The sequence below is a fragment of the Myotis brandtii genome, unplaced genomic scaffold (genome assembly GCF_000412655.1).
Source record: "Myotis brandtii unplaced genomic scaffold, ASM41265v1 scaffold191, whole genome shotgun sequence".
Lineage (NCBI taxonomy): Eukaryota > Metazoa > Chordata > Mammalia > Chiroptera > Vespertilionidae > Myotis > Myotis brandtii.
In genome coordinates this window covers 1,395,473-1,407,611 of record NW_005357115.1, presented here as the reverse complement: position 1 = coordinate 1,407,611, position 12,139 = coordinate 1,395,473, and positions in this window count along the sequence as shown.

Here is a 12,139-nt window from a genome sequence, read left to right as displayed (position 1 = left end):
CCTGACCGGAATCGAACCCGGGACCCTTCAGTCCGCAGGCCGACGCTCTATCCACTGAGCCAAACCGGTTTCGGCTATATGTTTACATTGATAAATTGTGAAGCATCATAGTAGATGCCTGTTATCCTGGACATCTAAGGATGATGCCGAATATTTAAAGTACTTTGGGTTTGCTAACAAGAAACTCATGTGAAATTATAGCAATGGGCTGGCTCTTCTTGTCTGGCATAAAGACTCAAAAGAGTGAGGTTCCTATCAATAAATATTAAGATTATTTCATCAACTCTTTTTTGCTCCTAGGTTCAGCATGCTCACCTGAACATTTTGCAGATACACACAAGTTCAGAAATTCCTTGTATCTGGCACTAAGACACTAAGCATAAAGTATTTTAAAGAAACACAATAATAACACATTCCTCTTTAAAAGTTTATTGCACTTGTAGACCTGACTTATAAACTTCCAGAGAATCTCATTCAATCATCAGGGAGCATCCCTTTACTAAAGAATTATGGCATTTGAGCAGTGGTTCCTTGCTCACTGGAAGGGCATTCTGAGTGGGCTTATTTGGCCATTTAACATTCTGAGTGTGAATATAAGTTGCTAGGGACTTATTTTCCTCTTACTATTAAAAAATGCGCCTCCTCGGAGTTGTGTTTCTTGAAATTTTAATAAGATGATACCACAGGTGCAAGGAAAATGAGAAAAGATAAAAGGCAACTTTGCTAAAAGATTTCTTTTTAGCTTTCATAGTGTTTTTATCATGTAAGCCTCTTCATTGCCAAACCACTCATGCTACTCCAGCTCTTGTTACGTGCATATAAGCTGCACACACAGAAATCAGGACAGCACGAGACTCCATTACCCATCTTGCTCCTAACTGTGCCTCAAACAACAGTGAAGATTTGGGCAGAGTTTGGGAGAGTAATCCTCTTCCCTTACTTTTGCTTACATTTGCGAATTCAAATTAACATTTCTCTTTTTTTTCCCCTTACACAAATCCATCATTTACGTATGACTGGAGAGGAGAAAGCAGGTAATGCTTAGAGAAAGATTCTGATGCAGTCATATTACCACGCAGAACAATAACTCTTCTGATGACGTTTGCATGCTTGGCTTCCCTGCGTGACCCAGGTCACGTAGCACGGCTGCCGCCTGAATCACTCAGGCGCACAAATCTCCGTTTGCAGCTTTTCTCTGTCTCCAGTGCGTGCTGCTCACCTCTGGGCTGCACAGGTCCCCTTGCATTTCTCAGCCACATGACAAACAGATGCACCTCTGGGTCTGGTACCCAAATGAAGTCATGACTCTTGTAGAACTTATCCTCACAGAAGCCCGCAGGATTCTGTAATCTCGCCTTTCCTTCACTCTTGTCCAGCTTCTGGCTGACCTGGGCCTTGCCTCACGTGTGCCAGCTTTCCAGCTCTTTAATTTGTGTATAATTTTTTGCTGCTGCACACATACTGTGCTGTCGTGGTGAGTGGCCCCACCTGAATATTTGAATGTGGTGATTGTTCCCGCTTGCCCCAACCACGAAGCACTTGTAGAGGGTCACTTTTTGAAGGTTATTTTAACTAGACTGAAGCATTAACAAGCTGTGTTCAGTGGGCTTTTGAAGGCTTGGGATTAGGGAGGTGACTGGGTAAAGACACAGCCCTCAGGCAGGGAAGGAAGTGGTGAGCAGAGAGTAGATGTCCATCTTCTAGCTTCTAAGCGATATCACACTCTTCACTCATTGCTCTTGCAGATTCCCCAAACTACAAGGAAGGAGGAAATTAGTAAGTTCTTTTGACAAAAATTTTAGTTCTGAAAATATTTTATAGTTCTTTAGCTTACTTGCTATAGAATTATAATTTTTTTCAAAAAGATATCACTTTCTTGGTCATTTGTCACCATCAGTGATTTCCAATCATGGTTTTGGAGCAAATGGCACAGAGTAATCCCAAAGCATTTTTTTTTTATTAAAACATGTTACCAGAAGAGGAATGTTCCTAAAATTCCACAAACAGAAAAAAATTGAGGAGTCAGTGTAAGATATTAGATGAATCACAAGTATAGAGGTTTTTAGCGCATATAGTTAAGACAGAGAGAAAAGGCTACACACAGGTTAAAGTAATGTTCTGGGTACATGTCTGTGTTTATCTTAGATTAAAATCTTTAACTCAACAACTTCATTCTTGTTTTAGTAGACAACAAAAAGTTTTTAGGAGTGGTAGTTTAGAGAATAATAGAAATATCACGTGACCTGGGAGTTAGGACTCCAGGTTCTAGGCCTGGCTTGCAACTCTCTATATAGACGTGTAACTTTTCTTTGCCTTTATCTTCCCATTCTATATAATAAAAGCCTAATATGCAAATTGCCCAAACGGCGGAACGACCGGTCGCTATGATGCACATTAACCACCAGGGGGCAGACGCTCAATGCAGGAGCACCCCCAGCCTGTAGGCCTCAGGCCGGCCATGGCGGGTGCCAGCAGGGGCCCCCCAATTGCCCCGCAGGTCACCCCACAGATTGGTCCTGATCGTTGGCCAGGTCTAGGGACCCTACCCATGCATGAATTTTGTGCACCAGGCCACTAGTTTGTATAATAAGAGAGTAGATAATCTAGATGATCTAAGGCTCCGCTTCAGCTTGGTGTCCTGGGCATATCTCCCACTAGAAGATGCTTTCTACAGATTGTTCTACACTAACAATGCCAAGGTAAACTTCGGTGTTTATGATGTAGCCAGGAGCTTGGAGGTCACTTTATTTCTCTCTCATCTCTCACTTGCTTGATTTCTTTCACACACACAGAAACACAACTGCTCCCTGCTAGTTCTATCAAGTCAATAGGAGTTTGTAGACAACCATCTAATGGAGGTTACATTTTATAAATTAAAGTAGATTTTAGAGCTAATGATCACTAGATTTTAATGTAAATAAACCGGTGTGCTTTTAAAATGCAGAATAATGTGTAATAATTTTTTGATGTTTTAATCTAACTCTGATTAGCTTGGAAATTACACATATGCTGTGAAACATTAATTTAAGATAACCATTAAGGCAAAGAACATTTAGTACATTTCTAACCTCAGTAAAACCTTTAGTAGTTTCAATAAATAATAACTTAATGGAATTCTACAAATATATCTGAAATTATATTCGTTTTATATTTCAACAACAGGGTCTCGGGTTCAGTCAACTTTATATTTAACCTATAATTTACATAAGCTGAGAATTGGGTTACCCTACTTAACAGGCATATAAATGACTTGTATTTTTAAAGTTAAAATTTTCTTTTCTGTTGTGAACTAACCTTATTTAACCATATCTCTCAATATTATCCATTGAGGACGTTGTGTGTTTACTTATTATTTTAGAACATATTTCAAATCACATGAAATTATGGCGATATACTAATTGGCATTTGATAATTAACACAATGGCAATATATGCTGCTAAAAACAATTCACTACAACCCCTTTTTTGTTGTATTATGTTAACTATATAAATACATAACATTCTTTAAATTTAGCTTAAGGTATATAGAAAACTTAGTATGGGATTAAATATTTTGGCGACTTTACATTTGTATATATAACAACCTGAATGTGTCCTCTAGCTTATTTTAATAAAAGTTAGAAATATTTCTGTCTCCTTATTTCCCTTTAATTCAGCTATTAGTCCATATCTAATGTTTTGTATTTAGGTTAAAAAAAAACTGTCATCGTCACATATAAATTCCAGAACTTTTTATTTAATGTCCCATCAGTTGGAATATCCGAACAGCTGGCGTGCCAACTGTTCCTTTTGGGCTGGAAAGTTTCACAAATGGGGAAACTAACAAAATCTTTTCCAGTCTGACCGGCTAGATGCTCATTCCTGAGAACATCTTTACAACTTTACTTTGAGGCTGTAAGATTCTTTTCCTTTCAATTCATCAGAACATTTTTCTCATTCTTTACAATAACTAAGCTACAAAATGTGAGATTTTCTTGACACTTCAATTTCAGGCTATCACAATAGTTTCTGTGGTTTAAAAAGGTGAAAAAGGCTCAAGACCAAACGTAGACTAATGATCAAGGGAGAGAAGAACAGCCTTGGCCGGTGTGGCTCATGGTTAGAACATCAGCCCGCGTACCAAAAGGTAGTGGGTTCAATTCCTGGTCGAAGGCATGTACCTGGGTTGCAGGTTCAATCCCCCGCCCCAGTCATGTGGGAGGCAACCAGTTGATGTGTCTCTCTCACATCAATGTTTCCCTCTCTTCTATCTCTCTCGCCCTCCCTCCTTTCCATTCTCTCTGAAAAGCAGTGAGAAAAAACATCCTCAGGTGAGGATTTTTAAAAAAGAGAAAAAATTAGTAAAATAATGAATGAAGTCATTATTTAAATATACTTCAATTCTTTTCTTTTCTTTTCTTTTGAACTAACCTTTCTGCTTTCATTATTTTTAACCGTGCTTATGCTTGAAAGAAAACAGTAGATTATCTCCATCGATAACTGCAACAATTTCTCCCATCCCACCTGCCTTTTGCAATAATCCTTTCCTCTCCTTTTACCAGGAGGTGAGGTCTCCTTCCCTCCTCCCTGCCTTGTGACCTGTGACTTCCTTAGACAAATAGAATGCAGCAGAGGCGCCACTGTGCCACTCTGGGCCTACCCCTAACGTGGCCTGGCAGTTTCTGCTTTTTGTCTCCAGAGAAGCCAGCCACCCTGCTGTAAAGAAGCGTAGGCTGGGCTTCCATTGATAAGACACCACGTGGAGAGAAAGACCACTGGGAGGGCACCAAGGCCTTCCTAGCCCTCCCCACTCGGTGCAGCCACCAATTGAATGTAGCCAAAGCTGTGTCCCCAGCCATTAGAGCAGGGTAACTGCCCAGCTGGGCCCAGTCAACCCACAGAATTATGGAAATAATAAATCATCATTGTTTTAAGCCACTATGATTGGGGATGATATGTGATATAGCAATAAATAACTGAAACAGAGTATGTTTTTAAATGGTGTACCGGATATTACAGTTGAGAAGCATGTTCTCAAATAATACGCACACTTAATTTAAGGCATACGGTGTGATGTTATTAAACCTAGAGCTATAAATACTCTCCAAGGCAGGGGTCCTCAAACTACGGCCCGCGGGCCACATGCAAATACAAATACTGTATTTGTTCCCGTTTTGTTTTTTTACTTCAAAATAAGATATGTTCAGTGTGCATAGGAATTTGTTCATAGTTTTTTTTTTAACTATAGTCCGGCCCTCCAACGGTCTGAGGGACAGTAAACTGGCCCCCTGTTTAAAAAGTTTGAGGACCCCTGCTCCAAGGACTCCCATTCTTCCGTGCTACCCACCGCCTCTATCTGTGGATCTTATTTATTTTAGTCGAGGCTGCTATGCTCCCAAGGAGGACATCATCTTCTCAGGAAACGTGTGTAACAACCCCCTTGCAGAAAATCTAAAACACGGTAGTGAAGAAATGACCCAGACACTGTATTTGACCAACTGGATGAGTACGTTCTTGCCAGAAATTTCCTGGATTTCTTTACAGTGGCCTAAGAGAAAACTTCTTTTTGGGAGAAAAATGTTCACAGCTGTGTTAGATAACTGGGTAGATGCTAGATTACACGTTTTCTACCTTTTACCCAAGTAAACAGTCAGTTTGGGTCCTGATGGGTGTTTTTTGCTTTTAAACCAGTTCTCCTCACTCATCCTCCCGTCCGGCAGACTTCAGCTAGTGGTCACCTGTGTGCTCTTAGGGAAAAGGCTTATCTAATTGCACGAAAACTTTCTCATAAAAAAGGTCCCTAGCACCTTGGAGTGTTCAGGATGATGGGTGCCATTGTCTTTCCACACTTTCCCTCTTTCTCTCTCAACTAGAAAGACATCCTACCAAAGGTCAGATTTTGGCTTTGCCACTTACAGGTCATAATCTTTGATTATCAGCATCTTCAACTCTTAAAATAAGAACACTTTCCTAAAATGAGAATTTTAACACCTGAGGTGGTTCAAGGTATTAAATGAAACAATTGTTAATATGCTTTATAATATTAAAAACTATAAATATTATTACTTTTATTACCCTGTAGAACTTTTGGAATATATTGACTTCCGCAATTAATATGTGGTCACTTAAAAGAAATGCATAGAATTTTTTAATACAGTGGTTACCATGTTTCCTCCCAAAGAAGCGTGCATGAACCTTCATCCCATTCAGCTTCCCGTCTTTCATTTGGTGCCTTTTGCATTTCCAACATGAAAAGGCTCTTATTTTCAGCAAAGAAAAATGTCAAGTTTTTCTTTTTACACCAATTTAGTTTATTGACACTATTTTAAATGTTTGCTTATTGTCTAGCAAACACTATCAGGTTATCAGGTACTGGGCAAAAACAGAGGAAATTAAGCCTTTAATGGAATAAGTAGCCACCAAAAGAAAGCCTAATGGGGTTAACCAGAAAGGCACAAATAAAGACTTCACCAGAAGACTTAAAGAAGACACCAGCCCTAACCGGTTTGGCTCAGTGGATAGAGCGTCGGCCTTCGGACTGAAAGGTCGGTTCTTCGATTCTGGCCAAGGGCATGTACCTTGCGGGCACATCCCCAGTAGGAGGTGTGCAGGAGGCAGCTGATCGTTGTTTCTAACTCTCCATCCCTCTCCCTTCCTCTCTGTGAAAAATCAATACAATATATATATATTTTTAAAGAAGACACCAACACCGCCATCATGAAATAATCTGACCACAATGCCAGGAGATTTTCTGAGGGGTTGGAATCATCAAAGATAGAAGAGTTGGCTGGGGAGGAACAACTAAATAGTGAAGAAACAGCATTTTAGGTCTGGGAATACACAAAACGAATTTAATTTTGTTTTCATTAAGCAGTCAAGAATAATTTGCTGTAGGAAACAACTAGAGAAAAAAACAAACAAGAGATCCAAGTCTTAATTTAATCTGTGTATTCCAGCAATTAAAATTACATGAACAGTGTCTATTCCTGAGGCAGTGAGGAGGTGCTGAGTGAGAAGAAAAGTCCGTCCCAAATTTAAGAAACACTTCAGAGAGGGGGAAAAAAGGGAAGAAGAGGAAAAATTGGTATTTATCACTTGTCCTGCAACAGTCCCCATCTCAAGATCACCTTTCCACTATTCATGCCTTCCTCTTTCCTATTTATCCTTCGTTCTAGCCATACATCTACTATTCTTGGATTTGAATCTCTACCCTGTTAGTCTCAAGTTTCTTCCTTTACCATATACTCATCATTCCACTCTCTGCTCTGACAAACACCTGCTCCATTATTCAATTTCCTTCCTCCTGGATTTGCAAATCAACTACTACCTTCAATTTTCATCCTGAAAAATCACCCCATATTTAATCTTGTCTAATGCAAGAACCCCCTATAAAGCACCAGCGCTATGTTATATAAATTAAATTTAAAAATAATCTTAGATTGAATTCAAACAAATCCTAAAATAGATTTGTTTTATTTTTTTAATTACAATTATTTTTTATTTGTCTTATTTTTCCTCTTTATTGAATTTATTGGTGCGATACTGGTTATCAAAATTATACAGGCTTCAGGTGCATAATTCTACAACACATCATCTGTACATGTTCACCACCCCAAGTCAAGTCTCCGTCTATCACCATTTATCCTCCCACTAAAATATGTTTATTTTAGAGATTGACATCTCTTTAGATGCTCTATACTCTGCTATTCCTTAAATATAATCCCATTTAGAAAAAAATCCCTCACCAAAATTGTCTTTATCAACTATTCCCTCTAAATCATTGGTTCTTAGTCATGAGTTGCCCTCAAGGGTTCCAGTAGACGTCCCTCATCCACTTCCTATCCAGATTCCAAATGTAACCCAGGGCTACTATTGCCCCAAACTCCAGAGCTCTGCCTGGTTAATGCCTGGACAGTTTACCTAAATTTAGAAATAAAATAAAATATATACATAGCAGTATCTTATAGGTATACAAGTACTTTATACCTTTCTTTCTTTGATTACCTTTATCAAGTATTTATCAGTTATAATGGCCTTTTTATAGAAGCAAGACTTCCATCAATAAATTTACTGTATTTTTTTAAAACCTGGAACAAAGGACCTCTGCCCCTTTGCCTCTTCTGCATCCTGAGCCCTTTATGACTTGGAATAGAGCAAGACCATGACTAATTCTGCCCCACGGGCTGACTAGTCTAGGAGAGATAAAAATCCCTTCCTCATTCTGCCTTAAATATTTAACATTTAGAAATTCATCTGGGTTCCAAAGTAATCCTACTGAGAAGATTAGGGAGATAAAGTACCAGTTAGAATATTTATGTGAATTCGCTTAAAGGAATCTCTTTCCCAAGAGCTGTTTCATCAGTAAACTGAAAGAATAGAGCCTGGGCTAGGGCTGCTGGGTTGTTGGGTGGCTGGAGGGCCCCCTGCAGGCCTTGGGTCTTTCTTTAAAGATTGGAAGTGGAGGGCACCACAAGGGGTGAGAAATTGAGGTGGAAATGTGTCTACAGCAAACCATGTCTTCTTTGAAAATTTAGCAGTGCCATCCATGGCCATTGTTTCTTACAAAGAACATGCATCGGATACCTTGGCTGGGTTCTAGAGCCAACTCTGCTACCAGCTGCATTGTGTTGAGCATGTTCCGTTCTCTCTCTGGCCCCTCAATCTAGAGTAAGGAGTAGTCAAGATCAATGTTTTTAAGGTTCCTTCCAGCTGTGATATTTTGTGAAATGACATAAACAAACAACTGTCACCTATCTTCCCTTGTCCTGTTCCTGTGTCGTCTTCCACCCTCCTTTTCTCAGGTCAGTCACAGATTGATGGGAGAGGTGAGGACAGAGAAAGGGCCCTATAGGGATTGTGCACTATCTGCTTCACCTTCCCAATCCTCTCCGAAATCTCCTTTCTCCATGCTGTCTGCTGTGGAAGCTAGATCCATGGTGGCAAGAGCAAAATCCTGGGGTCCAGTTGCTTTGCAAGAGGCCAGCTTTTATTTTGTAAGCAAACCAAAAACATGTAAGAGGTATTAGATGGTTTATGGTATTCAACACTGGGCTTGGTTTTTATTTTTTTACTAGTGGCCCAGCGCGTGAAATCGCGCACAGTAGGCCACCCACTGCTTCCGTGGGAGCTGACGGGAGGGAGCCGCACCGCTTCTGTGGGAGGCGGGAGCAAGCTGCCACCACCCGCGGGAGGTGTGCGGGAGGGACCTAGAGGTGTTTCATGCATCTCCTGGTGACCAGTCGCACATGCAGCCCCACCACCCGCACATGCCTTGCCATGCACACAGCCCTGTCCACTCGCACATGCTTGCTGCGCATGCAGGCTCCTGCTGATCGATCGTTACATGTGAGGGCATGACAACCATTTGAATATTAGCCTTTTATTATATAGGACTAGTGGTCCATTACATGAAGACTCACGCAATAGGCCTTCCTTCCCCTGGCTGCTGGCACCGGTTTTCCTCCAGCACCCGGGACCCAGGCCTTTGGTCTGGCTGCAGCGGAGAAGCCAAGCCTCTTCAGTCTTCAGTCATTTTCAGTCTTCGCTCCGTGCCTGCGTATGCAAATTAACCACCATCTTTGTTGGGTTAATTTGCATACCAGCCCTGATTGGCTGGTTGGTGGTAGCGGAGTGATGACCAATTTGCATGTTTCTCTTTTGTTAGTGTAGATTGCTGTCATTTTGCCTTAATAATCACTTTCATCTGCTTGTTGCCACAGATGATGGCACACCATAAATAGATGAGCTAGGTGCCACTCTGAAAAGGAAGAATGCCATTCTTGCCCAGTAAGTGTACAACATGCCCTTCGATCAATAACATCGACAAAGAAGAATGCACATGTCTGAAAGAATAGCTATTAAGTACAAGTGAAATTGAAGCTTCACTTCTCAAGTTGCACAATTCCTCAGGATTAAAGTAAATCCTTGGCTGAATCCCAAGAAGACTCCATCTAGCAACGTTGCCAGGAGATTTTCCGGCACTATCAGTATGTAAAATCCCAGAACATTATTTACAGTATTTTTATTTTATCTCAACTTGCTAACCACCAGTTACTTTATCTTGCACAAATTTACCAAGTGATTTTTGTGTGGTTTTTTTTGATTTCTGGAATTTCTAAACCTATAAGGGAGCATTAATGACAAGGGCAGTTCAATATTTTAGGAAATTTGACAGGATCAAAACTAGAGAGAAGCATTAAATGATAGAAATATCAAGTCTTCTGTAATACAAATGAAATATTTTAAATCAATATTCTAAGTATAAAGCAATTATCATGTTGAAATACAAATTATTGATGCATTATAGAGGCAAATTATGGCTTTTTCATTCATCCAATTTCACTAATTAATGCAGGTATTATGTATTTACATACATATATTATTATTACATATTATTTTTCTGATCCAGACATAATAACAGTATTCACATTATTTTGAAATTTTAAGCCTCCAGCCCTAGATGGTTTGGCTCAGTGGATAGAGCGTCGGCCTGTGGACTAAAGGGTCCTGGATTTGATTCTGGTCAAGGGCACATGCCTGGGTTGCGGGCTTGATCCCCAGTAAGGGGTGTGCAGGAGGCAGCCAATAAATTATTCTCTCTCATCATTGATGTTTCTCTCTCCTCCCTTCCTCTCTGAAATCAATAAAGATATATTTTTTAAAAATGTAAACCTCCAAACATTTCCCCACAATTCCTTCTCTTAAGAAATAACCAAAATTAAGTGCTTTGTGAGTATTTCATATGCTCGTCCTATAATAACTGCTTTGCAACTTGCTTTGTTCACTTTCTTTTTTTAAAAATATATTTTATTGATTTTTTACAGAGAGGAAGGGAGAGGGATAGAGAGTTAGAAACATCGATGAGAGAGAAACCTCGATCAGCTGCCTCCTGCACACTCCCCACTGGGTATGTGCCCGCAACCAAGGTACATGCCCTTGACCGGAATCGAACCTGGGACCCTTCAGTCCCCCGGCCGATGCTCTATCCACTGAGCCAAACCGGTTAGGGCATGCTTTGTTCACTTCCTAATGAATCTTTATACATCAGTTTCTGCACATCTGTCCCACTAGTTTGTTCGTTCCCAACATTGCTTTAAAAAGTATTTAATACTTAGGGAGATGTTCATGGTCTGTTAAGTGAAAAAAAAAAGAATAAAAAACATTACATGCGGTATGATTCTAAATTGGATAGAAGAGGGGCGTGGAAAAGATTATACTAGTACACAAATTCATGTAAAAGACTGAAAGAAATAGAAAAAATAATTGTTAATAATGGTTAGTCCTAAGTGGTAGAATTGTGGGTAACTTTATTTTCTTCTATATAATATTTTTTATTTTCTAAATTATCTATGATGAGCTTGTTGAAAATAGCATTGGTTCTTTCTACATCCAAAAATAATTTAGGTTTCTGGTAGGCAATCTGAAAAATACAGATAAAGCCAAATAAGAAAATAGGAAGTCACTCATGATCCAGTTACCCAGAGATAATAATTGTTGCCATTTACTAGTAGATATATTTTTAAACAACTTTTTTCTGGGTTGTGTGTGTATTACAAAAATAAAATTATACTGTCCATAATTCTTATAACTGCCTCTTTTCACTCAAGTGTATTGTGAACATTTTAAATCTTTCATTAAACACTCTTGTACAAAATGATTTTTTTCTACACAGAACCTTAATTCATATACAGGATTCAGTTATTACCAGTCTTTGCTCTTATAATTGATGTACTGAACATTTGTATGGATGAATCTTTGTGCATATATACTGTACAATAGTTTCATCTGGATAAATGCTAGAAATGAAATTGCTTAGTCATATGGTCTGCAAAATTTTAGTGTTTCTGATACTTATTGCCAAGGCATTCTTCAGAAAAGATCTAGCAAGTTTTCTTCCCAGCAGTGGTATGAAAAAGTAGTCATTTGCCACACTTTTAGCAGTGCCAGGTATTATTAATCAGGAAAATAATTTTTAGTACTTTTTCTCTTACTAGGAAAATGATAAATGTTTTTTACAGAAAACTTATGTACAAATATACAAAGAGAAACTTACTATGGGCAAATACACAAAGAGAAGAAAAATTACTAAGGATAGCATCAACCACTGATTCTCTCTCTGTGTATATATGTGTACTCATATGCTTATGCACATATATATAGTA